The sequence below is a fragment of the Leuresthes tenuis genome, unplaced genomic scaffold, assembly GCF_036924035.1.
Source record: "Leuresthes tenuis unplaced genomic scaffold, fLeuTen1.0.hap1 SCAF_1, whole genome shotgun sequence".
In the NCBI taxonomy this organism is placed as follows: Eukaryota; Metazoa; Chordata; class Actinopteri; order Atheriniformes; family Atherinopsidae; genus Leuresthes; species Leuresthes tenuis.
In genome coordinates, this window is record NW_027325355.1 from 3164624 (window position 1) to 3192351 (window position 27728).

Here is a 27728-nt window from a genome sequence, read left to right on the forward strand (position 1 = left end):
GCCGAGAAAGGCTGATGTGTAGCGGGTAAATCATCTTCTCTGATGTGATCATTCTCTGCAACTGAAACTGAGACTCTCAGATCACTTCATGTCTGCCAACAAAGCAGTAGCAGCTGAAGATGACCAACTTCCTCATGTGTCACAGGGTGATCAGACGTTGCAACAAAAGACATGCAGGTGGTCGAAAGAAGAGAAAAAGCTTAAAGCACCTGGTATTCCCAAGAGGTCTTCCATCCAAGTGCTAACCAGGCCCAACCGTGCTTGGCTTCCGAGATCAGACGAGGTCGGGCATGTTCAACGTGGTGTGGCCGTAAGCAACAATGTCACTGACAAATGTGCATCATATAGGTACTGGAATCATACGGTTCCTCTATGCAACTAGATAATTGCAGAGAAAGGCTGATGTGTAGCTGGCATATCATCTTCTCTGATGTGATCATTCTCTGCAGCTGAAACTGAGACTCTCAGATCACTTCGTGTCTGCCAACAAAGCAGCAGCAGCTGAAGATGACCAACTTCCTCATGTGTCACAGGGTGATCAGATGTTGCAACAAAAGACATGCAGGTGGTAGAGAGAAGAGAAAAAGCTTACAGCACCTGGTATTCCCAAGCAGTCTCCCACCCAAGTACTAACCAGGCACAATCCTGCTTGGCTTCCGAGATCAGACGAGGTCGGGCATATTATATTCAGGGTGGTGTGGCCGTAAGCGACAATCTCTGTGACAAATGTGCATTATATAGGTACTGGAATCATACGGTTCCTCTATGTAACCAGATAATTGCAGAGAAAGGCTTATGTGTAGTGGGCACATCTTCTTCCCTGACGTGATTATTCTCTGCAGCTGAAACTGAGACTCTCAGATCACTTTGTGTCTGCCAACAAAGCAGCAGCAGCTGAAGATGACCAACTTCCTCATGTGTCACAGGGTGATCAGACGTTGCAACAAAAGACATTCAGGTGGTCCAGAGAAGAGATAAAGCTTACAGCACCTGGTATTCCCAAGCAGTCTCCCACCCAAGTACTAACCAGGCCAACCGTGCTTGGCTTCCGAGATCAGACGAGGTCGGGCATGTTCAGGGTGGTGTGGCCGTAAGTAATAATCTCTGTGACAAATGTGCATTATATAGGTACTGGAATCATACGGTTCCTCTATGTAACCAGATAATTGCCAAGAAAGGCTGATGTGTAGTGGGCACATATTCTTCCCTGATGTGATTATTCTCTGCAGCTGAAACTGAGACTCTCAGATCACTTTGTGTCTGCCAACAAAGCAGCAGCAGCTGAAGATGACCAACTTCCTCATGTGTCACAGGGTGATCAGACGTTGCAACAAAAGACATGCAGGTTGTAGAGAGAAGAGAAAAAGCTTACAGCAAATGGTATTTTCAAGCGGTCTCCCACCCAAGTACTAACCAGGCCCAACCTTGCTTGGCTTCTGAGATCAGACGAGGTCGGCCATGTTCAGGGTGGTGTGGCCGTAAGCAACAATGTCTCTGACAAATGTGCATTATATAGGTACTGGAATCATACGGTTCCTCTATGCAAACAGTTAATTTCCGAGAAAGGCTGATGTGTACTGGGCACATCTTCTTCCCTGACGTGATTATTCTCTGCAGCTGAAACTGAGACTCTCAGATCACTTTGTGTCTGCCAACAAAGCAGCAGCAGCTGAAGATGACCAACTTCCTCATGTGTCACAGGGTGATCAGACGTTGCAACAAAAGACATGCAGGTGGTAGAGAGAAGAGAAAAAGCTTACAGCACCTGGTATTCCCAGACAGTCTACCATCCAAGTACTAACCAGGCCCAAACCTGCTTGGCTTCTGAGATCAGACGAGGTCGGGCATATTCAGGGTGGTGTGGCCGTAAGCAACCATAACTGTGACAAATGTGCATTATATAGGTACTGGAATCATACAGTTCTTCTATGTAACCAGATAATTGCCGTGAAAAGCTGATAAGTAGTGGGCACATCTTCTTCCCTGACGTGATTATTCTCTCGAGCTGAAACTGAGACTCTCAGATCACTTTGTGTCTGCCAACAAAGCAGCAGAAGCTGAAGATGACCAACTTCCTCATGTGTCACAGGGTGATCAGACATTGCAACAAAAGACATGCAGGTGGTAGAGAGAAGAGAAAAAGCTTACAGCTCCTGGTATTCCCAAGCGGTCTCCCATTTAAGTACTAACCAGGCCCAACCCTCCTTGGCTACCGAGATCAGACGAGGTCGGGCGTGTTCAGGGTGGTGTGGCCGTAAGCAACAATGTCTGTGACAAATGTGCATTATATAGGCACTGGAATCATACGGTTCCTCTATGCAACCAGATAATTGCCGAGAAAGGCACACTTGTAGTGGGCAAATCTTCTTCCCTCATGTGATCATTCTCTGCAGCTGAAACTGAAACTCTCAGATCACTTCGTGTCTGCCAACAAAGCAGCAGCAGCTGAAAATGACCACCTTTCTCATGTGTCACAGGGTGATCAGACGTTGCAACAAAAGACATGCAGGTGGTCGAGAGAAGAGAAAAAGCTTAGAGCACCTGGTATTCCCAAGAGGTCTTCCATCCAAGTACTAACCACGCCCAACCCTCCTTGGCTTCCGAGATCAGACGAGGTCGGGCATGTTCAGGGTGGTGTGGCCGTAAGCAACAATGTCTCTGACAAATGTGCATTATATAGGTACTGGAATCACACGGTTCCTCTATGCAACCAGATCATTTCCGAGAAAGGCTGATGTGTAGTGGGCACATCTTCTTCCCTGACGTGATTATTCTCTGCAGCTGAAACTGAGACTCTCAGATCACTTCGTGTCTGCCAACAAAGCAGCAGTAGCTGAAGATGACCAACTTCCTCATGTGTCACAGGGTGATCAGACGTTGCAACAAAAGACATGCAGGTGGTAGAGAGAAGAGAAAAAGCTTACAGCACCTGGTATTCCCAAGCAGTCTCCCACCCAAGTACTAACCAGGCACAATCCTGCTTGGCTTCCGAGATCAGACGAGGTCGGGCATATTATATTCAGGGTGGTGTGGCCGTAAGCAGCAATGTCTCTGACAAATGTGCATTATATAGGTACTGGAATCATACGGTTCCTCTATGTAACCAGATAATTGCAGAGAAAGGCTTATGTGTAGTGGGCACATCTTCTTCCCTGACGTGATTATTCTCTGCAGCTGAAACTGAGACTCTCAGATCACTTCGTGTCTCCAAACAAAGCAGCAGAAGCTGAAGATGACCAACTTCCTCATGTGTCACAGGGTGATCAGACGTTGCAACAAAAGACATTCAGGTGGTCCAGAGAAGAGATAAAGCTTACAGCACCTGGTATTCCCAAGCAGTCTCCCACCCAAGTACTAACCAGGCCAACCGTGCTTGGCTTCCGAGATCAGACGAGGTCGGGCATGTTCAGGGTGGTGTGGCCGTAAGTAATAATCTCTGTGACAAATGTGCATTATATAGGTACTAGAATCATACGGTTCCTCTATGTAACCAGATAATTGCCAAGAAAGGCTGATGTGTAGTGGGCACATATTCTTCCCTGATGTGATTATTCTCTGCAGCTGAAACTGAGACTCTCAGATCACTTTGTGTCTGCCAACAAAGCAGCAGCTGCTGAAGATGACCAACTTCCTCATGTGTCACAGGGTGATCAGACGTTGCAACAAAAGACATGCAGGTGGTCGAAAGAAGAGAAAAAGCTTAAAGCACCTGGTATTCCCAAGAGGTCTTCCATCCAAGTACTAACCAGGCCCAACCGTGCTTGGCTTCCGAGATCAGACGAGGTCGGGCATGTTCAACGTGGTGTGGCCGTAAGCAACAATGTCACTGACAAATGTGCATCATATAGGTACTGGAATCATACGGTTCCTCTATGCAACTAGATAATTGCAGAGAAAGGCTGATGTGTAGCTGGCATATCATCTTCTCTGATGTGATCATTCTCTGCAGCTGAAACTGAGACTCTCAGATCACTTTGTGTCTGCCAACAAAGCAGCAGCAGCTGAAGATGACCAACTTCCTCATGTGTCACAGGGTGATCAGACGTTGCAACAAAAGACATGCAGGTTGTAGAGAGAAGAGAAAAAGCTTACAGCAAATGGTATTTTCAAGCGGTCTCCCACCCAAGTACTAACCAGGCCCAACCCTGCTTGGCTTCCGAGATCAGACGAGGTCAGGCATATTGAGGGTGGTGTGGCCGTAAGCAACAATGTCTGTGACAAATGTGCATTATATAAGTACAGGAATCATACGGTTCCTCTATGTAACCAGATAATTGCTGAGAAAGGCTGATGTGTAGTGGGCACATCTTCTTCCCTGATGTGATTATTCTCTTCAGCTGAAACTGAGACTCTCAGATCACTTCGTGTCTTCCAACAAAGCAGCAGCAGCTGAAGATGACCAACTTCCTCATGTGTCACAGGGTGATCAGACGTTGCAACAAAAGACATGCAGGTTGTAGAGAGAAGAGAAAACGCTTACAGCACCTGGTATTCCCAAGCAGTCTCCCATTAAAGTACTAACCAGGCCCAACCCTCCTTGGCTTCCGAGATCAGACGAGGTCGGGCATATTCAGGGTGGTGTGGCCGTAAGGAACAATTTCTGTGACAAATGTGCATTATATAAGTACTGGAATCATACACTTCCTCTATGTAACCAGATAATTTCCGAGAAAGGCTCACTTGTTATGGGCACATCTTCTTCCCTGATGTGATCATTCTCTGCAGCTGAAACTGAGACTCTCAGATCACTTCGTGTCTGCTAACAAAGCAGCAGCAGCTGAAGATGACCAACTTCCTCATGTGTCATAGGGTGATCAGACGTTGCAACAAAAGACATGCAGGTGGTAGAGAGAAGAGAAAAAGCTTAAAGCACCTGGTATTCCCAAGAGGTCTTCCATCCAAGTACTAACCACGCCCAACCCTCCTTGGCTTCCGAGATCAGACGAGGTCGGCCATGTTCAGGGTGGTGTGGCCGTAAGCAACAATGTCTCTGACAAATGTGCATTATATAGGTACTGGAATCATACGGTTCCTCTATGCAACCAGTTAATTTCCGAGAAAGGCTGATGTGTACTGGGCACATCTTCTTCCCTGACGTGATTATTCTCTGCAGCTGAAACTGAGACTCTCAGATCACTTTGTGTCTGCCAACAAAGCAGCAGCAGCTGAAGATGACCAACTTCCTCATGTGTCACAGGGTGATCAGACGTTGCAACAAAAGACATGCAGGTGGTAGAGAGAAGAGAAAAACCTTACAGCACCTGGTATTCCCAGACAGTCTACCATCCAAGTACTAACCACGCCCAAACCTGCTTGGCTTCTGAGATCAGACGAGGTCGGCCATGTTCAGGGTGGTGTGGCCGTAAGCAACCATAACTGTGACAAATGTGCATTATATAGGTACTGGAATCATACAGTTCCTCTATGTAACCAGATAATTGCCGTGAAAAGCTGATAAGTAGTGGGCACATCTTCTTCCCTGACGTGATTATTCTCTCGAGCTGAAACTGAGACTCTCAGATCACTTTGTGTCTGCCAACAAAGCAGCAGAAGCTGAAGATGACCAACTTCCTCATGTGTCACAGGGTGATCAGACATTGCAACAAAAGACATGCAGGTGGTAGAGAGAAGAGAAAAAGCTTACAGCTCCTGGTATTCCCAAGCGGTCTCCCATTTAAGTACTAACCAGGCCCAACCCTCCTTGGCTACCGAGATCAGACGAGGTCGGGCGTGTTCAGGGTGGTGTGGCCGTAAGCAACAATGTCTGTGACAAATGTGCATTATATAGGCACTGGAATCATACGGTTCCTCTATGCAACCAGATAATTGCCGAGAAAGGCACACTTGTAGTGGGCAAATCTTCTTCCCTCATGTGATCATTCTCTGCAGCTGAAACTGAGACTCTCAGATCACTTCGTGTCTGCCAACAAAGCAGCAGCAGCTGAAAATGACCACCTTTCTCATGTGTCACAGGGTGATCAGACGTTGCAACAAAAGACATGCAGGTGGTCGAGAGAAGAGAAAAAGCTTAGAGCACCTGGTATTCCCAAGAGGTCTTCCATCCAAGTACTAACCACGCCCAACCCTCCTTGGCTTCCGAGATCAGACGAGGTCGGGCATGTTCAGGGTGGTGTGGCCGTAAGCAACAATGTCTCTGACAAATGTGCATTATATAGGTACTGGAATCATACGGTTCCTCTATGCAACCAGATCATTTCCGAGAAAGGCTGATGTGTAGTGGGCACATCTTCTTCCCTGACGTGATTATTCTCTGCAGCTGAAACTGAGACTCTCAGATCACTTCGTGTCTGCCAACAAAGCAGCAGTAGCTGAAGATGACCAACTTCCTCATGTGTCACAGGGTGATCAGACGTTGCAACAAAAGACATGCAGGTGGTAGAGAGAAGAGAAAAAGCTTACAGCACCTGGTATTCCCAAGCAGTCTCCCACCCAAGTACTAACCAGGCACAATCCTGCTTGGCTTCCGAGATCAGACGAGGTCGGGCATATTATATTCAGGGTGGTGTGGCCGTAAGCGACAATCTCTGTGACAAATGTGCATTATATAGGTACTGGAATCATACGGTTCCTCTATGTAACCAGATAATTGCAGAGAAAGGCTTATGTGTAGTGGGCACATCTTCTTCCCTGACGTGATTATTCTCTGCAGCTGAAACTGAGACTCTCAGATCACTTCGTGTCTCCCAACAAAGCAGCAGAAGCTGAAGATGACCAACTTCCTCATGTGTCACAGGGTGATCAGACGTTGCAACAAAAGACATTCAGGTGGTCCAGAGAAGAGATAAAGCTTACAGCACCTGGTATTCCCAAGCAGTCTCCCACCCAAGTACTAACCAGGCCAACCGTGCTTGGCTTCCGAGATCAGACGAGGTCGGGCATGTTCAGGGTGGTGTGGCCGTAAGTAATAATCTCTGTGACAAATGTGCATTATATAGGTACTAGAATCATACGGTTCCTCTATGTAACCAGATAATTGCCAAGAAAGGCTGATGTGTAGTGGGCACATATTCTTCCCTGATGTGATTATTCTCTGCAGCTGAAACTGAGACTCTCAGATCACTTTGTGTCTGCCAACAAAGCAGCAGCAGCTGAAGATGACCAACTTCCTCATGTGTCACAGGGTGATCAGACGTTGCAACAAAAGACATTCAGGTGGTCCAGAGAAGAGATAAAGCTTACAGCACCTGGTATTCCCAAGCAGTCTCCCACCCAAGTACTAACCAGGCCAACCGTGCTTGGCTTCCGAGATCAGACGAGGTCGGGCATGTTCAGGGTGGTGTGGCCGTAAGTAATAATCTCTGTGACAAATGTGCATTATATAGGTACTGGAATCATACGGTTCCTCTATGTAACCAGATAATTGCCAAGAAAGGCTGATGTGTAGTGGGCACATATTCTTCCCTGATGTGATTATTCTCTGCAGCTGAAACTGAGACTCTCAGATCACTTTGTGTCTGCCAACAAAGCAGCAGCAGCTGAAGATGACCAACTTCCTCATGTGTCACAGGGTGATCAGACGTTGCAACAAAAGACATGCAGGTTGTAGAGAGAAGAGAAAAAGCTTACAGCAAATGGTATTTTCAAGCGGTCTCCCACCCAAGTACTAACCAGGCCCAACCCTGCTTCCGAGATCAGACGAGGTCAGGCATATTGAGGGTGGTGTGGCCGTAAGCAACAATGTCTGTGACAAATGTGCATTATATAAGTACAGGAATCATACGGTTCCTCTATGTAACCAGATAATTGCTGAGAAAGGCTGATGTGTAGTGGGCACATCTTCTTCCCTGATGTGATTATTCTCTTCAGCTGAAACTGAGACTCTCAGATCACTTCGTGTCTTCCAACAAAGCAGCAGCAGCTGAAGATGACCAACTTCCTCATGTGTCACAGGGTGATCAGACGTTGCAACAAAAGACATGCAGGTTGTAGAGAGAAGAGAAAACGCTTACAGCACCTGGTATTCCCAAGCAGTCTCCCATTAAAGTACTAACCAGGCCCAACCCTCCTTGGCTTCCGAGATCAGACGAGGTCGGGCATATTCAGGGTGGTGTGGCCGTAAGGAACAATTTCTGTGACAAATGTGCATTATATAAGTACTGGAATCATACACTTCCTCTATGTAACCAGATAATTTCCGAGAAAGGCTCACTTGTTATGGGCACATCTTCTTCCCTGATGTGATCATTCTCTGCAGCTGAAACTGAGACTCTCAGATCACTTTGTGTCTGCTAACAAAGCAGCAGCAGCTGAAGATGACCAACTTCCTCATGTGTCATAGGGTGATCAGACGTTGCAACAAAAGACATGCAGGTGGTAGAGAGAAGAGAAAAAGCTTAAAGCACCTGGTATTCCCAAGAGGTCTTCCATCCAAGTACTAACCACGCCCAACCCTCCTTGGCTTCCGAGATCAGACGAGGTCGGCCATGTTCAGGGTGGTGTGGCCGTAAGCAACAATGTCTCTGACAAATGTGCATTATATAGGTACTGGAATCATACGGTTCCTCTATGCAACCAGTTAATTTCCGAGAAAGGCTGATGTGTACTGGGCACATCTTCTTCCCTGACGTGATTATTCTCTGCAGCTGAAACTGAGACTCTCAGATCACTTTGTGTCTGCCAACAAAGCAGCAGCAGCTGAAGATGACCAACTTCCTCATGTGTCACAGGGTGATCAGACGTTGCAACAAAAGACATGCAGGTGGTAGAGAGAAGAGAAAAAGCTTACAGCACCTGGTATTCCCAGACAGTCTACCATCCAAGTACTAACCAGGCCCAAACCTGCTTGGCTTCTGAGATCAGACGAGGTCGGGCATATTCAGGGTGGTGTGGCCGTAAGCAACCATAACTGTGACAAATGTGCATTATATAGGTACTGGAATCATACAGTTCCTCTATGTAACCAGATAATTGCCGTGAAAAGCTGATAAGTAGTGGGCACATCTTCTTCCCTGACGTGATTATTCTCTCGAGCTGAAACTGAGACTCTCAGATCACTTTGTGTCTGCCAACAAAGCAGCAGAAGCTGAAGATGACCAACTTCCTCATGTGTCACAGGGTGATCAGACATTGCAACAAAAGACATGCAGGTGGTAGAGAGAAGAGAAAAAGCTTACAGCTCCTGGTATTCCCAAGCGGTCTCCCATTTAAGTACTAACCAGGCCCAACCCTCCTTGGCTACCGAGATCAGACGAGGTCGGGCGTGTTCAGGGTGGTGTGGCCGTAAGCAACAATGTCTCTGACAAATGTGCATTATATAGGTACTGGAATCATACGGTTCCTCTATGCAACCAGATAATTGCCGAGAAAGGCACACTTGTAGTGGGCAAATCTTCTTCCCTCATGTGATCATTCTCTGCAGCTGAAACTGAGACTCTCAGATCACTTCGTGTCTGCCAACAAAGCAGCAGCAGCTGAAAATGACCACCTTTCTCATGTGTCACAGGGTGATCAGACGTTGCAACAAAAGACATGCAGGTGGTCGAGAGAAGAGAAAAAGCTTAGAGCACCTGGTATTCCCAAGAGGTCTTCCATCCAAGTACTAACCACGCCCAACCCTCCTTGGCTTCCGAGATCAGACGAGGTCGGGCATGTTCAGGGTGGTGTGGCCGTAAGCAACAATGTCTCTGACAAATGTGCATTATATAGGTACTGGAATCATACGGTTCCTCTATGCAACCAGATCATTTCCGAGAAAGGCTGATGTGTAGTGGGCACATCTTCTTCCCTGACGTGATTATTCTCTGCAGCTGAAACTGAGACTCTCAGATCACTTCGTGTCTGCCAACAAAGCAGCAGTAGCTGAAGATGACCAACTTCCTCATGTGTATCAGGGTGATCAGACGTTGCAACAAAAGACATGCAGGTGGTAGAGAGAAGAGAAAAAGCTTACAGCACCTGGTATTCCCAGAGAGTCTACCATCCAAGTACTAACCAGGCGAAAACCTGCTTGGCTTCCGAGATCAGAAGTGGTCAGGCATTTTCAGGGTGGTGTGGCCGTAATTAACCATAACTGTGACAAATGTGCATTATAAAGGTACTGGAATCATACAGTTCCTCTATGTAACCAGATAATTGCCGAGAAAAGCTGATAAGTAGTGGGCACATCTTCTTCCCTGACGTGATTATTCTCTCGAGCTGAAACTGAGACTCTCAGATCACTTTGTGTCTGCCAACAAAGCAGCAGAAGCTGAAGATGACCAACTTCCTCATGTGTCACAGGGTGATCAGACGTTGCAACAAAAGACATGCAGGTGGTACAGAGAAGAGAAAAAGCTTACAGCACCTCGTATTCCCAAGAGGTCTTCCATCCAAGTACAAACCAGGCCCAACTGTGCTTGGCTTCCGAGATCAGACTAGGTCGGGCATGTTCAGGGTTGTGTGGCCGTAAGCAACAATGTCTCTGACAAATGTGCATTATATAGGTACTGGAATCATACGGTTCCTCTATGCAACCAGATAATTGCCGAGAAAGGCTGATGTGTAGCGGGCATATCATCTTCTCTGATGTGATCATTCTCTGCAACTGAAACTGAGGCTCTCAGATCACTTCGTGTCAGCCAACAAAGCAGCAGCAGCTGAAGATGACCAACTTCCTCATGTGTCACAGGGTGATCAGACGTTGCAACAAAAGACATGCAGGTGGTAGAGAGAAGAGAAAAAGCTTACAGCACCTGGTATCCCGAAGTGGTCTCCCATCCAAGTACTAACCAGGCCCAACCCTGCTTTTCTTCCAAGATCAGACGAGGTCAGGTATATTCAGGGTGGTGCGGCCGTAAGCAACAATATCGGTGACAAATGTGCATTATATAGGTACTGGAATCATACACTTCCTCTGTGTAACCAGATAATTGCCGAAAAAGGCTGACTTGTAGTTGGTTCATCTTCCTCCTTGATGTGATTATTCTCTTCAGCTGAAACTGAGACTCTCAGATCACCTCGTGTCTATCAACAAAGCAGCAGCAGCTGAAGATGACCAACTTCTTCACGTGTCACAGGGTGATCAGACGTTGCAACAAAAGACATGCAGGTGGTAGAGAGAAGAGAAAAAGCTTACAGCACCTGGTATTCCCAAGCTGTCTCCCATCCAAGTACTAACCAGGTACAACCTTCTTGGTGTCCGAGATCAGACGAGGTCGGGCTTATTCAGGGTGGTGTGGCCGTAAGCAACAATGGGTCTGACAAAAGTGCATTATATAAGTACAGGAATCATACGGTTCCTCTATGTAACCAGATAATTGCTGAGAAAGGCTGATGTGTAGTCGGCACATCTTCTTCCCTGACGTGATTATTCTCTTCAGTTGAAACTGAGACTCTCAGATCACTTCGTGTCTTCCAACAAAGCAGCAGCAGCTGAAGATGGCCAACTTCCTCATGTGTCACAGGGTGATCAGACGTTGCAACAAAAGACATGCAGGTTGTAGAGAGAAGAGAAAACGCTTACAGCACCTGGTATTCCCAAGCAGTCTCCCATTAAAGTACTAACCAGGCCCAACCCTCCTTGGCTTCCGAGATCAGACGAGGTCGGGCTTATTCAGGGTGGTGTGGCCGTAAGGAACAATTTCTGTGACAAATGTGCATTATATAGGTACTGGAATCATACAATTCCTCTATGTAACCAGATAATTGCAGAGAAAGGCTGACTTGTTATGGGCACATCTTCTTCCCTGATGTGATTATTCTCTGCAGCTGAAACTGAGACTCTCAGATCACTTCGTGTCTGCCAACAAAGCAGCAGCAGCTGAAGATGACCAACTTCCTCATGTGTCACAGGGTGATCAGACGTTGCAACAAAAGACATGCAGGTGGTCGAGAGAAGACAAAAAGCTTACAGCTCCTGGTATTCCCAAGCGGTCTCCCATTTAAGTACTAACCAGGCCCAACCCTCCTTGGCTACCGAGATCAGACGAGGTCGGGCATGTTCAGGGTGGTGTGGCCGTAAGCAACAATGTCTGTGACAAATGTGCATTATATAGGTACTGGAATCATACGGTTCCTCTATGTAACCAGATAATTGCCGAGAAAGGCTGACTTGTAGTGGGCAAATCTTCTTCCCTCATGTGATCATTCTCTGCAGCTGAAACTGAGACTCTCAGATCACTTCGTGTCTGCCAACAAAGCAGCAGCAGCTGAAGATGACCACCTTCCTCATGTGTCACAGGTTGATCAGACGTTGCAACAAAAGACATGCAGGTGGTCGAGAGAAGAGAAAAAGCTTACAGCACCTGGTATTCCCAAGAGGTCTTCCATCCAAGTACTAACCACGCCCAACCCTCCTTGGCTTCCGAGATCAGACGAGGTCGGGTATGTTCAGGGTGGTGTGGCCGTAAGCAACAATGTCTCTGACAAATGTGCATTATATAGGTACTGGAATCATACGGTTCCTCTATGCAACCAGATCATTTCGGAGAAAGGCTGATGTGTAGTGGGCACATCTTCTGCCCTGACGTGATTATTCTCTGCAGCTGAAACTGAGACTCTCAGATCACTTTGTGTCTGCCAACACAGCAGCAGCAGCTGAAGATGACCAACTTCCTCATGTGTCACAGGGTGATCAGACGTTGCAACAAAAGACATGCAGGTGGTAGAGAGAAGAGAATCAGCTTACAGCACCTGGTATTCCCAGATATTCTACCATCCAAGTACTAAGGAGGCTCAACCCTGCTTGGCTTCCGAGATCAGACGTGGTCGGGCATATTCAGGGTGGTGTGGCCGTAAGCAACCATAACTGTGACAAATGTGCATTATATAGGTACTGGAATCATACAGTTCCTCTATGTAACCAGATAATTGCCGAGAAAAGCTGATAAGTAGTGGGCACATCTTCTTCCCTGACGTGATTATTCTCTCGAGCTGAAACTGAGACTCTCAGATCACTTTGTGTCTGCCAACAAAGCAGCAGAAGCTGAAGATGACCAACTTCCTCATGTGTCACAGGGTGATCAGACGTTGCAACAAAAGACATGCAGGTGGTAGAGAGAAGAGAAAAAGCTTACAGCACCTGGTATTCCCAAGCTGTCTCCCATCCAAGTACTAACCAGGTACAACCTTCTTGGTGTCCGAGATCAGACGAGGTCGGGCTTATTCAAGGTGGTGTGGCCGTAAGCAACAATGTCTCTGACAAATGTGCATTATATAGGTATTGGAATCATACGGTTCCTCTATGCAACCAGATAATTGCCGAGAAAGGCTGATGTGTAGCGGGCAAATCATCTTCTCTGATGTGATCATTCTCTGCAACCGAAACTGAGACTCTCAGATCACTTTGTGTCAGCCAACAAAGCAGCAGCAGCTGAAGATGACCAACTTCCTCATGTGTCACAGGGTGATCAGACGTTGCAACAAAAGACATGCAGGTTGTAGAGAGAAGAGAAAACGCTTACAGCACCTGGTATTCCCAAGCAGTCTCCCATCCAAGTACTAAGCAGGTTCAACCCTGCTTGGCTTCCGAGATCAGACGAGGTCGGGTATGTTCAGGGTGGTGTGGCCGTAAGCAACAATGTGTCTGACAAAAGTGCATTATATAAGTACAGGAATCATACGGTTCCTCTATGTAACCAGATAATTGCCGAGAAAGGCTGATGTGTAGCGGGCAAATCATCTTCTCTGATGTGATCATTCTCTGCAACTGAAACTGAGACTCTCAGATCACTTTGTGTCAGCCAACAAAGCAGCAGCAGCTGAAGATGACCAACTTCCTCATGTGTCACAGGGTGATCAGACGTTGCAACAAAAGACATGCAGGTGGTCGAGAGAAGAGAAAAAGCTTACAGCACCTGGTATTCCCAAGAGGTCTTCCATCCAAGTACTAAGGAGGCTCAACCCTGCTTGGCTTCCGAGATCAGACGAGGTCGGGCATGTTCAGGGTGGTGTGGCCGTAAGCAACAATGTGTCTGACAAATGTGCATTATATAACTACAGGAATCATACGGTTCCTCTATGTAACCAGATAATTGCTGAGAAAGGCTGATGTGTAGTCGGCACATCTTCTTCCCTGACGTCATTATTCTCTTCAGTTGAAACTGAGACTCTCAGATCACTTCGTGTCTTCCAACAAAGCAGCAGCAGCTGAAGATGGCCAACTTCCTCGTGTGTCACAGGGTGATCAGACGTTGCAACAAAAGACATGCAGGTTGTAGAGAGAAGAGAAAACGCTTACAGCACCTGGTATTCCCAAGCAGTCTCCCATTAAAGTACTAACCAGGCCCAACCCTCCTTGGCTACCGAGATCAGACGAGGTCGGGCATGTTCAGGGTGGTGTGGCCGTAAGCAACAATGTCTGTGACAAATGTGCATTATATAGGTACTGGAATCATACGGTTCCTCTATGTAACCAGATAATTGCAGAGAAAGGCTGACTTGTAGTGGGCAAATCTTCTTCCCTCATGTGATCATTCTCTGCAGCTGAAACTGAGACTCTCAGATCACTTCGTGTCTGCCAACAAAGCAGCAGCAGCTGAAGATGACCAACTTCCTCATGTGTCACAGGGTGATCAGACGTTGCAACAAAAGACATGCAGGTGGTAGAGAGAAGAGAAAAAGCTTACAGCACCTGGTGTTCCCAAGAGGTCTCCCATCCAAGTACTAACCAGGTACAACCCTGTTTGGCGTCCGAGATCAGACGAGGTCGGGCATGTTCAGGGTGGTGTGGCCGTAAGCAACAACGTCTCTGACAAATGTGCATTATATAGGTACTGGAATCATACGGTTCCTCTATGTAACCAGATAATTGCCGAGAAAAGCTGATAAGTAGTGGGCACATCTTCTTCCCTGACGTGATTATTCTCTCGAGCTGAAACTGAGACTCTCAGATCACTTTGTGTCTGCCAACAAAGCAGCAGCAGCTGAAGATGACCAACTTCCTCATGTGTCACAGGGTGATCAGACATTGCAACAAAAGACATGCAGGTGGTAGAGAGAAGAGAAAAAGCTTACATCACCTGGTATTCCCAAGAGGTCTTCCACCCAAGTACAAACCAGGCCCAACTGTGCTTGGCTTCCGAGATCAGACTAGGTCGGGCATGTTCAGGGTTGTGTGGCCGTAAGCAACAATGTCTCTGACAAATGTGCATTATATAGGTACTGGAATCATACGGTTCCTCTATGCAACCAGATAATTGCCGAGAAAGGCTGATGTGTAGCGGGCATATCATCTTCTCTGATGTGATCATTCTCTTCAGCTGAAACTGAGACTCTCAGATCACTTTGTGTCTGCCAACAAAGCAGCAGCAGCTGAAGATGACCACCTTCCTCATGTGTCACAGGGTGATCAGACATTGCAACAAAAGACATGCAGGTGGTAGAGAGAAGAGAAAAAGCTTACATCACCTGGTATTCCAAAGTGGTCTCCCATCCAAGTACTAACCAGGCCCAACCCTGCTTTTCTTCCAAGATCAGACGAGGTCAGGCATATTCAGGGTGGTGCGGCCGTAAGCAACAATAGCTGTGACAAATGTGCATTATATAGGTACTGGAATCATACACTTCTTCTATGTAACCAGATAATTGCAGAGAAAGGCTGACTTGTAGTGGGCACATCTTCTTCCCTGATGTGATTATTCTCTTCAGCTGAAACTGAGACTCTCAGATCACTTCGTGTCTGCCAACAAAGCAGCAGAAGCTGAAGATGACCAACTTCCTCATGTGTCACAGGATGATCAGACGTTGCAACAAAAGACATGCAGGTGGTATAGAGAAGAGAAAAAGCTTAAGGCACCTGGTATTCCCAAGCGGTCTCCCATTCAAGTACTAACCAGGCCCAACCCTGCTTGGCTTCCGAGATCAGACGAGGTCGGGCTTATTCAGGGTGGTGTGGCCGTAAGCAACAATATCGGTGACAAGTGTTCATTATATAGGTACTGGGATCATACACTTCCTCTGTGTAACCAGATAATTGCCGAAAAAGGCTGACTTGTAGTGGGTTCATCTTCCTCCTTGATGTGATTATTCTCTTCAGCTGAAAATGAGACTCTCAGATCACCTCGTGTCTATCAACAAAGCAGCAGCAGCTGAAGATGACCAACTTCTTCACGTGTCACAGGGTGATCAGACGTTGCAACAAAAGACATGCAGGTGGTAGAGAGAAGAGAAAAAGCTTACAGCACCTGGTGTTCCCAAGCTGTCTCCCATCCAAGTACTAACCAGGTAAAACCCTGTTTGGCGTCCGAGATCAGACGAGGTCGGGCTTATTCAGGGTGGTGTGGCCGTAAGCAACAATGTCTCTGACAAATGTGCATTATATAGGTACTGGAATCATACGGTTCCTCTATGCAACCAGATAATTGCTGAGAAAGGCTGATGTGTAGCGCGCAAATCATCTTCTCTGATGTGATCATTCTCTGCAACTGAAACTGAGACTCTCAGATCACTTTGTGTCAGCCAACACAGCAGCAGCAGCTGAAGATGACCAACTTCCTCATGTGTCACAGGGTGATCAGACGTTGCAACAAAAGACATGCAGGTGGTCGAGTGAAGACAAAAAGCTTACAGCACCTGGTATTCCCAAGCAGTCTCCCATTTAAGTACTAACCAGGCCCAACCCTACTTGGCTTCCGAGATCAGACGAGGTCTGTCATGTTCAGGGTGGTGTGGCCGTAAGCAACAATGTCTGTGACAAATGTGCATTATATAGGTACTGGAAACATACGGTTCCTCTATGTAACCAGATAATTGCAGAGAAAAGCTGACTTGTAGTGGGCACATCTTCTTCCCTGACGTGATTATTCTCTGCAGCTGAAACTGAGACTCTCAGATCACTTCGTGTCTGCCAACAAAGCAGCAGCAGCTGAAGATGACCAACTTCCTCATGTGTCACAGAGTGATCAGACGTTGCAACAAAAGACATGCAGGTGGTAGAGAGAAGAGAAAAAGCTTAAAGCACCTGGTATTCCCAGGCAGTCTACCATCCAAGTACTACCCAGGCCCAAACCTGCTTGGCTTCCGAGATCAGACGAGGTCTGTCATGTTCAGGGTGGTGTGGCCGTAAGTAACCATGTCTGTGACAAATGTGCATTACATAAGTACAGGAATCATACACTTCCTCTATGTAACCAGATAATTGCAGAGAAAGGCTGACTTGTTATGGGCACATCTTCTTCCCTGATGTGATTATTCTCTGCAGCTTAAACTGAGACTCTCAGATCACTTTGTGTCTGCCAACAAAGCAGCAGCAGTAACTGAAGATGACCAACTTCCTCATGTGTCACAGGGTGATCAGACGTTGCAACAAAAGACATGCAGGTGGTAGAGAGAAGAGAAGAAGCTTACAGCACCTCGTATTCCCAAGCGGTCTCCCATCCAAGTACTAACCAGCCCCAACCCTGCTTGGCTTCCGAGATCAGACGAGGTCGGGCATATTCAGGGTGGTGTGGCCGTAAGCAACAATTTCTGTGACAAATGTGCATTATATAGGTAATGGAGTCATACGGTTCCTCTATGTAACCAGATAATTGCCGAGAAAGGCTGATGTGTAGTGGGCACATCTTGTTCCCTGACGTGATAATTCTCTCCAGCTGAAAATGAGACTCTCAGATCACTTTGTGTCTGCCAACAAAGCAGCAGAAGCTGAAGATGACCAACTTCCTCATGTGTCACAGGGTGATCAGACGTTGCAACAAAAGACATGCAGGTGGTAGAGAGAAGAGAAAAAGCTTACAGCACCTGGTATTCCAAAGCAGTCTCCCATCTAAGTACTAACCAGGCCCAACCGTGCTTGGCTTCCGTGATCGGACAAGGTCGGATATGTTGAGGGTGGTGTGGCCGTAAGCAACAAAGTCTGTGACAAATGTGCATTATATTGGTACTGGAATCATACAGTTCCTCTATGTAACCAGATAATTGCCGAGAAAGGCTGATGTGTAGTGGGCATATCTTCTTCTCTGATGTGATTATTCTCTCCAGCTGAAACTGAGACTCTCAGATCACTTTGTGTCTGCCAACAAAGCAGCAGCAGCTGAAGATGACCAACTTCTTCACGTGTCACAGGGTGATCAGACGTTGCAACAAAAGACATGCAGGTGGTAGAGAGAAGAGAAAAAGCTTACAGCACCTGGTATTCCCAAGCTGTCTCCCATCCAAGTACTAAGCAGGCTCAACCCTGCTTGGCTTCCGAGATCAGACAAGGTCGGGCATGTTCAGGGTAGTGTGGCCGTAAGCAACAATGTGTCTGACAAATGTGCATTATATAAGTACAGGAATCATACGGTTCCTCTATGTAACCAGATAATTGCTGAGAAAGGCTGATGTGTAGTGGGCACATCTTCTTCCCTGACGTGATTATTCTCTTCAGCTGAAACTGAGACTCTCAGATCACTTCGTGTCTTCCAACAAAGCAGCAGCAGCTGAAGATGGCCAACTTTCTCATGTGTCACAGGGTGATCAGACGTTGCAACAAAAGACATGCAGGTTGTAGAGAGAAGAGAAAATGCTTACAGCACCTGGTATTCCCAAGCAGTCTCCCATTTAAGTACTAACCAGGCCCAACCCTCCTTGGCTTCCGAGATCAGACGAGGTCGGGCTTATTCAGGGTGGTATGGCCGTAAGGAACAATTTCTGTGACAAATGTGCATTATATAGGTACTGGAATCATACAATTCCTCTATGTAACCAGATAATTGCAGAGAAAGGCTGACTTGTTATGGGCACATCTTCTTCCCTGATGTGATTATTCTCTGCAGCTGAAACTGAGACTCTCAGATCACTTCGTGTCTGCCAACAAAGCAGCAGCAGCTGAAGATGACCAACTTCCTCATGTGTCAGAGGGGGATCAGACGTTGCAACAAAAGACATGCAGGTGGTCGAGAGAAGACAAAAAGCTTACAGCTCCTGGTATTCCCAAGCGGTCTCCCATTTAAGTACTAACCAGGCCCAACCCTCCTTGGCTTCCGAGATAAGACGAGGTCGGGCATGTTCAGGGTGGTGTGGCCGTAAGCAACAATGTCTGTGACAAATGTGCATTATATAGGTACTGGAATCATACGGTTCCTCTATGTAACCAGATAATTGCAGAGAAAAGCTGACTTGTAGTGGGCACATCTTCTTCCCTGACGTGATTATTCTCTGCAGCTGAAACTGAGACTCTCAGATCACTTCGTGTCTGCCAACAAAGCAGCAGCAGCTGAAGATGACCAACTTCCTCATGTGTCACAGGGTGATCAGACGTTGCAACAAAAGACATGCAGGTGGTAGAGAGAAGAGAAAAAGCTTAAAGCACCTGGTATTCCCAGGCAGTCTACCTTCCAAGTACTAACCAGGCCCAAACCTGCTTGGCTTCCGAGATCGTGCTTATTCAGGGTGGTGTGGCTGTAAGCAACAATATATGTGACAAATGTGCCTTATATAAGTACTGGAATCATACACTTCCTCTATGTAACCAGATAATTGCCGAGAAAGGCTGACTTGTAGTGGGCACATCTTCTTCCCTGATGTGATTATTCTCTGCAGCTGAAACTGAGACTCTCAGATCACTTTGTGTCTGCCAACAAAGCAGCAGCAGCTGAAGATGACCAACTTCCTCATGTGTCACAGGGTGATCAGACGTTGCAACAAAAGACATGCAGGTGGTAGAGAGAAGAGAAAAAGCTTACAGCACCTGGTATTCCAAAGCAGTCTCCCATGTAAGTACTAACCAGGCCCAACCGTGCTTGGCTTCCGAGATCGGACAAGGTCGGATATGTTGAGGGTGGTGTGGCCGTAAGCAACAAAGTCTGTGACAAATGTGCATTATATTGGTACTGGAATCATACAGTTCCTCTATGTAACCAGATAATTGCCGAGAAAGGCTGATGTGTAGTGGGCATATCTTCTTCCCTGATGTGATTATTCTCTCCAGCTGAAACTGAGACTCTCAGATCACTTTGTGTCTGCCAACAAAGCAGCAGCAGCTGAAGATGACCAACTTCCTCATGTGTCACAGGGTGATCAGACGTTGCAACAAAAGACATGCAGGTGGTAGAGAGAAGAGAAAAAGCTTACAGCACCTGGTATTCCCAAGCAGTCTCCCACCCAAGTACTAACCAGGCACAACCCCGCTGGGCTTCCGAGATCGGACGAGGTCGGGCATATTATATTCAGGGTGGTGTGGCCGTAAGCGACAATCTCTGTGACAAATGTGCATTATATAGGTACTGGAATCATACGGTTCCTCTATGTAACCAGATAATTGCAGAGAAAGGCTTATGTGTAGTGGGCACATCTTCTTCCCTGACGTGATTATTCTCTGCAGCTGAAACTGAGACTCTCAGATCACTTCGTGTCTGCCAACAAAGCAGCAGAAGCTGAAGATGACCAACTTCCTCATGTGTCACAGGGTGATCAGACGTTGCAACAAAAGACATTCAGGTGGTCCAGAGAAGAGATAAAGCTTACAGCACCTGGTATTCCCAAGTGGTCTCCCACCCAAGTACTAACCAGGCCAACCGTGCTTGGCTTCCGAGATCAGACGAGGTCAGGCATGTTCAGGGTGGTGTTGCCGCAAGCGACAATGTCTGTGACAAATGTGCATTATATAGGTACTGGAATCATACGGTTCCTCTATGTAACCAGATAATTGCCGAGAAAGGCTTATGTGTAGTGGGCACATCTTCTTCCCTGACGTGATTATTCTCTGCAGCTGAAACTGAGACTCTCAGATCACTTCGTGTCTGCAAACAAAGCAGCAGAAGCTGAAGATGACCAACTTCCTCATGTGTCACAGGGTGATCAGACGTTGCAACAAAAGACATTCAGGTGGTCCAGAGAAGAGATAAAGCTTACAGCACCTGGTATTCCCAAGCAGTCTCCCACCCAAGTACTAACCAGGCCAACCGTGCTTGGCTTCCGAGATCAGACGAGGTCAGGCATATTGAGGGTGGTGTGGCCGTAAGCAACAATGTCTGTGACAAATGTGCATTATATAGGTACTGGAATCATACAGTTCCTCTATGTAACCAGATAATTGCCGAGAAAGGCTGATGTGTAGGGGGCACATCTTCTTCCCTGACGTTATTATTCTCTTCAGCTGAAAATGAGACTCTCAGATCACTTCGTGTCTGCCAACAAAGCAGCAGCAGCTGAAGATGACAAACTTCCTCATGTGTCACAGGGTGTTCAGATGTTGCAACAAAAGACATGCAGGTGGTAGAGAGAAGAGAAAAAGCTTACAGCACCTGGTATTCCCAAGCAGTCTCCCATCCAAGTACTAACCAGGCCAACCGTGCTTGGCTTCCGAGATCAGACGAGGTCAGGCATATTCAGGGTGGTGTGGCTGTAAGCAACAATATATGTGACAAATGTGCCTTATATAAGTACTGGAATCATACACTTCCTCTATGAAACCAGATAATTGCCGAGAAAGGCTGATGTGTAGTGGGCATATCATCTTCTCTGATGTGATCATTCTCTTCAGCTGAAACTGAGACTCTCAGATCACTTCGTGTCTGCCAACAAAGCAGCAGCAGCTGAAGATGACCAACTTCCTCATGTGTCACAGGGTGATCAGACGTTGCAACAAAACACATGCAGGTGGTAGAGAGAAGAGAAAAAGCTTACAGCACCTGGTATTCCCAAGCGGTCTCCCACCCAAGTACTAACCAGGCCCAACACTGCTTGGCTTCCGAGATCAGACGAGGTCAGGCAAATTCAGGGTGGTGTGGCCGTAAGTAACAATGTCTGTGACAAATGTGCATTATATAAGTACAGGAATCATACGGTTCCTCTATGTAACCAGATAATTGATGAGAAAGGCTGATGTGTAGTGGGCACATCTTCTTCCCTGACGTGATTATTCTCTTCAGCTGAAACTGAGATTCTCAGATCACTTCGTGTCTGCCAACAAAGCAGCAGAAGCTGAAGATGACCACCTTCCTCATGTGTCACAGGGTGATCAGACGTTGCAACAAAAGACATGCAGGTGGTAGAGAGAAGAGAAAAAGCTTACAGCACCTGGTATTCCGAAGTGGTCTCCCATTCAAGTACTAACCAGGCCCAACCCTGCTTTTCTTCCGAGATCACACGAGGTTGGGCATATTCAGGGTGGTGTGGCCGTAAGTAACAATGTCTGTGACAAATGTGCATTATATAGGTACTGGAATCATACACTTCCTCTATGTAACCAGATAATTGCCGAGAAAGGCTGACTTGTAGTGGGCACATCTTCTTCCCTGATGTGATTATTCTCTGCAGCTGAAACTCTGAGATCACTTTGGATCTGCCAACAAAGCAGCAGCAGCTGAAGATGACCAACTTCTTCACGTGTCACAGGGTGATCAGACGTTGCAACAAAAGACATGGAGGTGGTAGAGAGAAGAGAAAAAGCTTACAGCACCTGGTATTCCCAAGCGGTGTCCCATCAAAGTACTAACCAGGCCCAGCCCTCCTTGGCTTCCGAGATCAGACAAGGTCAGACATATTCAGGGTGGTTTGGCCGTAAGTAACAATCTCCGTGACAAATGTGCATTATATAGGCAATGGAATCATACACTTCCTCTATGTAACCAGATAATTGCCGAGAAAGGCTGACTTGTAGTGGGCACATCTTCTTCCCTGATGTGATTATTCTCTGCAGCTGAAACTGAGACTCTCAGATCACTTCGTGTCTGCCAACAAAGAAGCAGCAGCAGCTGAAGATGACCAACTTCCTCATGTGTCACAGGAGGATCAGACGTATCCACAAAAGACATGAAGGTGGTAGAGAGTAGAGAAGAAGCTTACAGCACCTGGTATTCCCAAGTGGTCTCCCATCCAAGTACTAACCAGGCCCAACCCTGCTTGGCTTCCGAGATCAGATGAGGTCGGGCATGTTCCGGGTGGTGTGGCCGTAAGCAGCAATGTCTCTGACAAATGTGCATTATATAGGTACTGGAATCATACGGTTCCTCTATGCAACCAGATAATTGCCGAGAAAGTTTGATGTGTAGCGGGTAAATCATCTTCTCTGATGTGATCATTCTCTGCAACTGAAACTGAGACTCTCAGATCACTTCATGTCTGCCAACAAAGCAGCAGCAGCTGAAGATGACCAACTTCCTCATGTGTCACAGGGTGGTCAGACGTTGCAACAAAAGACATGCAGGTGGTTGAGAGAAGAGAAAAAGCTTACAGCACCTGGTATTCCCAAGCGGTCTCTCATCCAAGTACTAACCAGGCAAAACCCTGCTTGGCTTCCGAGATCAGACGAGGTCGGGCATATTCAGGGTGGTGTGGCCGTAAGCAACAATGTCTGTGACAAATGTGCATTATATAGGTACTGGAATCATACAGTTCCTCTATGTAACCAGATTATTGCCGAAAAAAGCTGATAAGTAGTGGGCACATCTTCTTCCCTGACGTGATCATTCTCTTCAGCTGAAACTGAGACTCTCAGATCACTTCATGTCTGCCAACAAAGCAGCAGCAGCTGAAGATGACCAACTTCCTCATGTGTCACAGGGCGATCAGACATTGCAGAAAAAGACATGCAGGTGGTAGAGAGAAGAGAAAAAGCTTACAGCACCTGGTATTCCCAAGCGGTCTAACATTCAAGTACTAACCAGGCCCAACCCTGCTTGGGTTCGAGATTAGACGAGGTCGGGCATATTCAGGGTGGTGTGGCCGTAAGTAACAATGTCTGTGACAAATGTGCATTATATAGGTACTGGAATCATACGGTTCCTCTATGCAACCAGATAATTGCCGAAAAAGGCTGACTTGTAGGGGGTTCATCTTCTTCCCTGATGTGATTATTCTCTGGTACTGAAACTGAGACTCTCAGATCACTTTGTGTCTGCCAACAAAGCAGCAGCAGCTGAAGATGACCAACTTCCTCATGTGTCACAGGGCGATCAGACATTGCAACAAAAGACATGCAGGTGGTAAAGAGAAGAGAAAAAGCCTACAACACCTGGTATTCCCAAGCGGTCTCCCATTCAAGTACTAACCAGGCCAAACCCTGCTTTGCTTCGGAGATCAGATGAGGTCGGGCTTATTCAGGGTGGTATGGCCGTAAGCAACAATCTCTCTGAAAAATGTTTATAATATAGGTACTGGAATCATACGGTTCCTCTATGTAACCAGATAATTGTCGAGAAAGGCTGACTTGTAGTGGGTTCATCATCTTCTCTGATGTGATCATTCTCTTCAGCTGAAACTGAGACTCTCAGATCACTTCGTGTCTGCCAACAAAGCAGCAGCAGCTGAAGATGACCAACTTCCTCATGTGTCACAGGGTGGTCAGACGTTGCAACAAAAGACATGCAGGTGGTAGAGAGAAGAGAAAAAGCTTACAGCACCTGGTATTCCCAAGCAGTCTGCCATTCAAGTACTAACAAGGCCCAACCCTGCTTGGCTTCCAAGATGAGACGAGGTCGGGCATGTTCAGGGTGGTGTGGCCGTAAGCAACAATGTCTGTGACAAATGTGCATTATATAGGTACTGGAATAATACAGTTCCTCTATGTAACCAGATAATTGTCGAGAAAGGCTAACTTGTAGTGGGCACATCTTCTTCCCTGATGTGATTATTCTCTCCAGCTGAAACTGAGACTCTCAGATCACTTCGTGTCTATCAACAAAGCAGCAGCAGCTGAAGATGACCAACTTCCTCATGTGTCACAGGGTGGTCAGACGTTGCAACAAAAGACATGTAGGTGGTAGAGAGAAGAGAAAAAGCTTACAGCACCTGGTATTCGCAAGCGGTCTCCCATTCAAGAACTAAGCAGGCTCAACCCTGCTTGGCTTCCGAGATCAGACAAGGTCGGGCATGTTCAGGGTAGTGTGGCCGTAAGCAACAATGTGTCTGACAAATGTGCATTATATAAGTACAGGAATCATACGGTTCCTCTATGTAACCAGATAATTGCTGAGAAAGGCTGATGTGTAGTGGGCACATCTTCTTCCCTGACGTGATTATTCTCTTCAGCTGAAACTGAGACTCTCAGATCACTTCGTGTCTTCCAACAAAGCAGCAGCAGCTGAAGATGGCCAACTTTCTCATGTGTCACAGGGTGATCAGACGTTGCAACAAAAGACATGCAGGTTGTAGAGAGAAGAGAAAATGCTTACAGCACCTGGTATTCCCAAGCAGTCTCCCATTAAAGTACTAACCAGGCCCAACCCTCCTTGGCTTCCGAGATCAGACGAGGTCGGGCTTATTCAGGGTGGTATGGCCGTAAGGAACAATTTCTGTGACAAATGTGCATTATATAGGTACTGGAATCATACAATTCCTCTATGTAACCAGATAATTGCAGAGAAAGGCTGACTTGTTATGGGCACATCTTCTTCCCTGATGTGATTATTCTCTGCAGCTGAAACTGAGACTCTCAGATCACTTCGTGTCTGCCAACAAAGCAGCAGCAGCTGAAGATGACCAACTTCCTCATGTGTCAGAGGGGGATCAGACGTTGCAACAAAAGACATGCAGGTGGTCGAGAGAAGACAAAAAGCTTACAGCTCCTGGTATTCCCAAGCGGTCTCCCATTTAAGTACTAACCAGGCCCAACCCTCCTTGGCTTCCGAGATAAGACGAGGTCGGGCATGTTCAGGGTGGTGTGGCCGTAAGCAACAATGTCTGTGACAAATGTGCATTATATAGGTACTGGAATCATACGGTTCCTCTATGTAACCAGATAATTGCAGAGAAAAGCTGACTTGTAGTGGGCACATCTTCTTCCCTGACGTGATTATTCTCTGCAGCTGAAACTGAGACTCTCAGATCACTTCGTGTCTGCCAACAAAGCAGCAGCAGCTGAAGATGACCAACTTCCTCATGTGTCACAGGGTGATCAGACGTTGCAACAAAAGACATGCAGGTGGTAGAGAGAAGAGAAAAAGCTTAAAGCACCTGGTATTCCCAGGCAGTCTACCTTCCAAGTACTAACCAGGCCCAAACCTGCTTGGCTTCCGAGATCGTGCTTATTCAGGGTGGTGTGGCTGTAAGCAACAATATATGTGACAAATGTGCCTTATATAAGTACTGGAATCATACACTTCCTCTATGTAACCAGATAATTGCCGAGAAAGGCTGACTTGTAGTGGGCACATCTTCTTCCCTGATGTGATTATTCTCTGCAGCTGAAACTGAGACTCTCAGATCACTTTGTGTCTGCCAACAAAGCAGCAGCAGCTGAAGATGACCAACTTCCTCGTGTGTCACAGGGTGATCAGACGTTGCAACAAAAGACATGCAGGTGGTAGAGAGAAGAGAAAAAGCTTACAGCACCTGGTATTCCAAAGCAGTCTCCCATGTAAGTACTAACCAGGCCCAACCGTGCTTGGCTTCCGAGATCGGACAAGGTCGGATATGTTGAGGGTGGTGTGGCCGTAAGCAACAAAGTCTGTGACAAATGTGCATTATATTGGTACTGGAATCATACAGTTCCTCTATGTAACCAGATAATTGCCGAGAAAGGCTGATGTGTAGTGGGCATATCTTCTTCCCTGATGTGATTATTCTCTCCAGCTGAAACTGAGACTCTCAGATCACTTTGTGTCTGCCAACAAAGCAGCAGCAGCTGAAGATGACCAACTTCCTCATGTGTCACAGGGTGATCAGACGTTGCAACAAAAGACATGCAGGTGGTAGAGAGAAGAGAAAAAGCTTACAGCACCTGGTATTCCCAAGCAGTCTCCCACCCAAGTACTAACCAGGCACAACCCCGCTGGGCTTCCGAGATCGGACGAGGTCGGGCATATTATATTCAGGGTGGTGTGGCCGTAAGCGACAATCTCTGTGACAAATGTGCATTATATAAGTACAGGAATCATACGGTTCCTCTATGTAACCAGATAATTGATGAGAAAGGCTGATGTGTAGTGGGCACATCTTCTTCCCTGACGTGATTATTCTCTTCAGCTGAAACTGAGATTCTCAGATCACTTCGTGTCTGCCAACAAAGCAGCAGAAGCTGAAGATGACCACCTTCCTCATGTGTCACAGGGTGATCAGACGTTGCAACAAAAGACATGCAGGTGGTAGAGAGAAGAGAAAAAGCTTACAGCACCTGGTATTCCGAAGTGGTCTCCCATTCAAGTACTAACCAGGCCCAACCCTGCTTTTCTTCCGAGATCACACGAGGTTGGGCATATTCAGGGTGGTGTGGCCGTAAGTAACAATGTCTGTGACAAATGTGCATTATATAGGTACTGGAATCATACACTTCCTCTATGTAACCAGATAATTGCCGAGAAAGGCTGACTTGTAGTGGGCACATCTTCTTCCCTGATGTGATTATTCTCTGCAGCTGAAACTGAGACTCTCAGATCACTTCGTGTCTGCCAACAAAGAAGCAGCAGCAGCTGAAGATGACCAACTTCCTCATGTGTCACAGGAGGATCAGACGTATCCACAAAAGACATGAAGGTGGTAGAGAGTAGAGAAGAAGCTTACAGCACCTGGTATTCCCAAGTGGTCTCCCATCCAAGTACTAACCAGGCCCAACCCTGCTTGGCTTCCGAGATCAGATGAGGTCGGGCATGTTCCGGGTGGTGTGGCCGTAAGCAGCAATGTCTCTGACAAATGTGCATTATATAGGTACTGGAATCATACGGTTCCTCTATGCAACCAGATAATTGCCGAGAAAGTTTGATGTGTAGCGGGTAAATCATCTTCTCTGATGTGATCATTCTCTGCAACTGAAACTGAGACTCTCAGATCACTTCATGTCTGCCAACAAAGCAGCAGCAGCTGAAGATGACCAACTTCCTCATGTGTCACAGGGTGGTCAGACGTTGCAACAAAAGACATGCAGGTGGTTGAGA

The 27728-nt window shown here is 46.8% G+C and overlaps 3 non-coding genes and 63 pseudogenes across 3 annotated transcripts; all 66 read right to left on the reverse strand.

Annotated features, from left to right (window-relative positions):
- Positions 1–197: 197 nt before the first annotated feature.
- On the reverse strand, positions 198–316 carry LOC140291954 (5S ribosomal RNA; annotated as a pseudogene).
- Positions 317–585: 269 nt separating this feature from the next.
- LOC140289805 (5S ribosomal RNA) lies at positions 586–709 on the reverse strand (annotated as a pseudogene).
- Positions 710–978: 269 nt separating this feature from the next.
- On the reverse strand, positions 979–1096 carry LOC140290141 (5S ribosomal RNA; annotated as a pseudogene).
- Positions 1097–1365: 269 nt separating this feature from the next.
- Positions 1366–1484, reverse strand: LOC140296749 (5S ribosomal RNA; annotated as a pseudogene).
- Positions 1485–1753: 269 nt separating this feature from the next.
- On the reverse strand, positions 1754–1872 carry LOC140270267 (5S ribosomal RNA; annotated as a pseudogene).
- A 269-nt stretch (positions 1873–2141) lies between these two features.
- On the reverse strand, positions 2142–2260 carry LOC140300265 (5S ribosomal RNA; annotated as a pseudogene).
- Positions 2261–2529: 269 nt separating this feature from the next.
- On the reverse strand, positions 2530–2648 carry LOC140289395 (5S ribosomal RNA; annotated as a pseudogene).
- A 269-nt stretch (positions 2649–2917) lies between these two features.
- LOC140289806 (5S ribosomal RNA) lies at positions 2918–3041 on the reverse strand (annotated as a pseudogene).
- Positions 3042–3310: 269 nt separating this feature from the next.
- LOC140290143 (5S ribosomal RNA) lies at positions 3311–3428 on the reverse strand (annotated as a pseudogene).
- A 269-nt stretch (positions 3429–3697) lies between these two features.
- On the reverse strand, positions 3698–3816 carry LOC140269625 (5S ribosomal RNA; annotated as a pseudogene).
- A 269-nt stretch (positions 3817–4085) lies between these two features.
- LOC140293295 (5S ribosomal RNA) lies at positions 4086–4204 on the reverse strand (annotated as a pseudogene).
- A 269-nt stretch (positions 4205–4473) lies between these two features.
- Positions 4474–4592, reverse strand: LOC140275457 (5S ribosomal RNA; annotated as a pseudogene).
- A 269-nt stretch (positions 4593–4861) lies between these two features.
- Positions 4862–4980, reverse strand: LOC140293660 (5S ribosomal RNA; annotated as a pseudogene).
- Positions 4981–5249: 269 nt separating this feature from the next.
- On the reverse strand, positions 5250–5368 carry LOC140296817 (5S ribosomal RNA; annotated as a pseudogene).
- Positions 5369–5637: 269 nt separating this feature from the next.
- Positions 5638–5756, reverse strand: LOC140300266 (5S ribosomal RNA; annotated as a pseudogene).
- A 269-nt stretch (positions 5757–6025) lies between these two features.
- LOC140289396 (5S ribosomal RNA) lies at positions 6026–6144 on the reverse strand (annotated as a pseudogene).
- A 269-nt stretch (positions 6145–6413) lies between these two features.
- Positions 6414–6537, reverse strand: LOC140289807 (5S ribosomal RNA; annotated as a pseudogene).
- Positions 6538–6806: 269 nt separating this feature from the next.
- LOC140290144 (5S ribosomal RNA) lies at positions 6807–6924 on the reverse strand (annotated as a pseudogene).
- Positions 6925–7193: 269 nt separating this feature from the next.
- On the reverse strand, positions 7194–7311 carry LOC140290145 (5S ribosomal RNA; annotated as a pseudogene).
- Positions 7312–7963: 652 nt separating this feature from the next.
- Positions 7964–8082, reverse strand: LOC140275463 (5S ribosomal RNA; annotated as a pseudogene).
- Positions 8083–8351: 269 nt separating this feature from the next.
- LOC140293661 (5S ribosomal RNA) lies at positions 8352–8470 on the reverse strand (annotated as a pseudogene).
- A 269-nt stretch (positions 8471–8739) lies between these two features.
- LOC140270273 (5S ribosomal RNA) lies at positions 8740–8858 on the reverse strand (annotated as a pseudogene).
- Positions 8859–9127: 269 nt separating this feature from the next.
- On the reverse strand, positions 9128–9246 carry LOC140300267 (5S ribosomal RNA; annotated as a pseudogene).
- A 269-nt stretch (positions 9247–9515) lies between these two features.
- LOC140289397 (5S ribosomal RNA) lies at positions 9516–9634 on the reverse strand (annotated as a pseudogene).
- A 657-nt stretch (positions 9635–10291) lies between these two features.
- LOC140296484 (5S ribosomal RNA) lies at positions 10292–10410 on the reverse strand (annotated as a pseudogene).
- Positions 10411–10679: 269 nt separating this feature from the next.
- LOC140271370 (5S ribosomal RNA) lies at positions 10680–10798 on the reverse strand (annotated as a pseudogene).
- Positions 10799–11454: 656 nt separating this feature from the next.
- On the reverse strand, positions 11455–11573 carry LOC140288509 (5S ribosomal RNA; annotated as a pseudogene).
- Positions 11574–11842: 269 nt separating this feature from the next.
- On the reverse strand, positions 11843–11961 carry LOC140305952 (5S ribosomal RNA; annotated as a pseudogene).
- A 269-nt stretch (positions 11962–12230) lies between these two features.
- Positions 12231–12349, reverse strand: LOC140300464 (5S ribosomal RNA; annotated as a pseudogene).
- Positions 12350–12618: 269 nt separating this feature from the next.
- Positions 12619–12737, reverse strand: LOC140296629 (5S ribosomal RNA; annotated as a pseudogene).
- A 269-nt stretch (positions 12738–13006) lies between these two features.
- On the reverse strand, positions 13007–13124 carry LOC140296982 (5S ribosomal RNA; annotated as a pseudogene).
- A 269-nt stretch (positions 13125–13393) lies between these two features.
- On the reverse strand, positions 13394–13512 carry LOC140313329 (5S ribosomal RNA; annotated as a pseudogene).
- Positions 13513–13781: 269 nt separating this feature from the next.
- Positions 13782–13900, reverse strand: LOC140287688 (5S ribosomal RNA; annotated as a pseudogene).
- Positions 13901–14169: 269 nt separating this feature from the next.
- LOC140315206 (5S ribosomal RNA) lies at positions 14170–14288 on the reverse strand (annotated as a pseudogene).
- Positions 14289–14557: 269 nt separating this feature from the next.
- LOC140304016 (5S ribosomal RNA) lies at positions 14558–14676 on the reverse strand (annotated as a pseudogene).
- A 269-nt stretch (positions 14677–14945) lies between these two features.
- Positions 14946–15064, reverse strand: LOC140296569 (5S ribosomal RNA; annotated as a pseudogene).
- A 269-nt stretch (positions 15065–15333) lies between these two features.
- On the reverse strand, positions 15334–15452 carry LOC140281673 (5S ribosomal RNA; annotated as a pseudogene).
- Positions 15453–15721: 269 nt separating this feature from the next.
- On the reverse strand, positions 15722–15840 carry LOC140298702 (5S ribosomal RNA). Its single transcript, XR_011914324.1, has one exon. It is a non-coding gene; the product is annotated as a 5S ribosomal RNA (ribosomal RNA).
- Positions 15841–16109: 269 nt separating this feature from the next.
- Positions 16110–16228, reverse strand: LOC140296229 (5S ribosomal RNA; annotated as a pseudogene).
- Positions 16229–16497: 269 nt separating this feature from the next.
- LOC140283829 (5S ribosomal RNA) lies at positions 16498–16616 on the reverse strand (annotated as a pseudogene).
- A 269-nt stretch (positions 16617–16885) lies between these two features.
- LOC140295933 (5S ribosomal RNA) lies at positions 16886–17004 on the reverse strand (annotated as a pseudogene).
- Positions 17005–17276: 272 nt separating this feature from the next.
- LOC140300855 (5S ribosomal RNA) lies at positions 17277–17395 on the reverse strand (annotated as a pseudogene).
- Positions 17396–17664: 269 nt separating this feature from the next.
- LOC140295500 (5S ribosomal RNA) lies at positions 17665–17783 on the reverse strand (annotated as a pseudogene).
- Positions 17784–18052: 269 nt separating this feature from the next.
- Positions 18053–18171, reverse strand: LOC140293007 (5S ribosomal RNA; annotated as a pseudogene).
- Positions 18172–18440: 269 nt separating this feature from the next.
- LOC140268937 (5S ribosomal RNA) lies at positions 18441–18559 on the reverse strand (annotated as a pseudogene).
- Positions 18560–18828: 269 nt separating this feature from the next.
- LOC140288899 (5S ribosomal RNA) lies at positions 18829–18947 on the reverse strand (annotated as a pseudogene).
- Positions 18948–19594: 647 nt separating this feature from the next.
- Positions 19595–19713, reverse strand: LOC140293529 (5S ribosomal RNA; annotated as a pseudogene).
- A 269-nt stretch (positions 19714–19982) lies between these two features.
- LOC140291352 (5S ribosomal RNA) lies at positions 19983–20106 on the reverse strand (annotated as a pseudogene).
- Positions 20107–20375: 269 nt separating this feature from the next.
- On the reverse strand, positions 20376–20493 carry LOC140290872 (5S ribosomal RNA; annotated as a pseudogene).
- Positions 20494–20762: 269 nt separating this feature from the next.
- Positions 20763–20880, reverse strand: LOC140293411 (5S ribosomal RNA; annotated as a pseudogene).
- A 269-nt stretch (positions 20881–21149) lies between these two features.
- Positions 21150–21267, reverse strand: LOC140288949 (5S ribosomal RNA; annotated as a pseudogene).
- Positions 21268–21536: 269 nt separating this feature from the next.
- Positions 21537–21655, reverse strand: LOC140301285 (5S ribosomal RNA; annotated as a pseudogene).
- Positions 21656–21924: 269 nt separating this feature from the next.
- Positions 21925–22043, reverse strand: LOC140277981 (5S ribosomal RNA; annotated as a pseudogene).
- A 263-nt stretch (positions 22044–22306) lies between these two features.
- Positions 22307–22425, reverse strand: LOC140293050 (5S ribosomal RNA; annotated as a pseudogene).
- A 272-nt stretch (positions 22426–22697) lies between these two features.
- Positions 22698–22816, reverse strand: LOC140302900 (5S ribosomal RNA). Its single transcript, XR_011915162.1, has one exon. It is a non-coding gene; the product is annotated as a 5S ribosomal RNA (ribosomal RNA).
- Positions 22817–23085: 269 nt separating this feature from the next.
- On the reverse strand, positions 23086–23204 carry LOC140275171 (5S ribosomal RNA; annotated as a pseudogene).
- A 269-nt stretch (positions 23205–23473) lies between these two features.
- Positions 23474–23591, reverse strand: LOC140297194 (5S ribosomal RNA; annotated as a pseudogene).
- A 269-nt stretch (positions 23592–23860) lies between these two features.
- LOC140317171 (5S ribosomal RNA) lies at positions 23861–23979 on the reverse strand (annotated as a pseudogene).
- Positions 23980–24248: 269 nt separating this feature from the next.
- Positions 24249–24367, reverse strand: LOC140295804 (5S ribosomal RNA; annotated as a pseudogene).
- A 269-nt stretch (positions 24368–24636) lies between these two features.
- LOC140294621 (5S ribosomal RNA) lies at positions 24637–24755 on the reverse strand (annotated as a pseudogene).
- Positions 24756–25024: 269 nt separating this feature from the next.
- On the reverse strand, positions 25025–25143 carry LOC140318272 (5S ribosomal RNA; annotated as a pseudogene).
- A 269-nt stretch (positions 25144–25412) lies between these two features.
- LOC140288900 (5S ribosomal RNA) lies at positions 25413–25531 on the reverse strand (annotated as a pseudogene).
- Positions 25532–26178: 647 nt separating this feature from the next.
- Positions 26179–26297, reverse strand: LOC140293530 (5S ribosomal RNA; annotated as a pseudogene).
- Positions 26298–26566: 269 nt separating this feature from the next.
- Positions 26567–26690, reverse strand: LOC140291353 (5S ribosomal RNA; annotated as a pseudogene).
- A 269-nt stretch (positions 26691–26959) lies between these two features.
- LOC140277986 (5S ribosomal RNA) lies at positions 26960–27078 on the reverse strand (annotated as a pseudogene).
- Positions 27079–27350: 272 nt separating this feature from the next.
- Positions 27351–27469, reverse strand: LOC140302965 (5S ribosomal RNA). Its single transcript, XR_011915165.1, has one exon. It is a non-coding gene; the product is annotated as a 5S ribosomal RNA (ribosomal RNA).
- Positions 27470–27728: the final 259 nt, after the last annotated feature.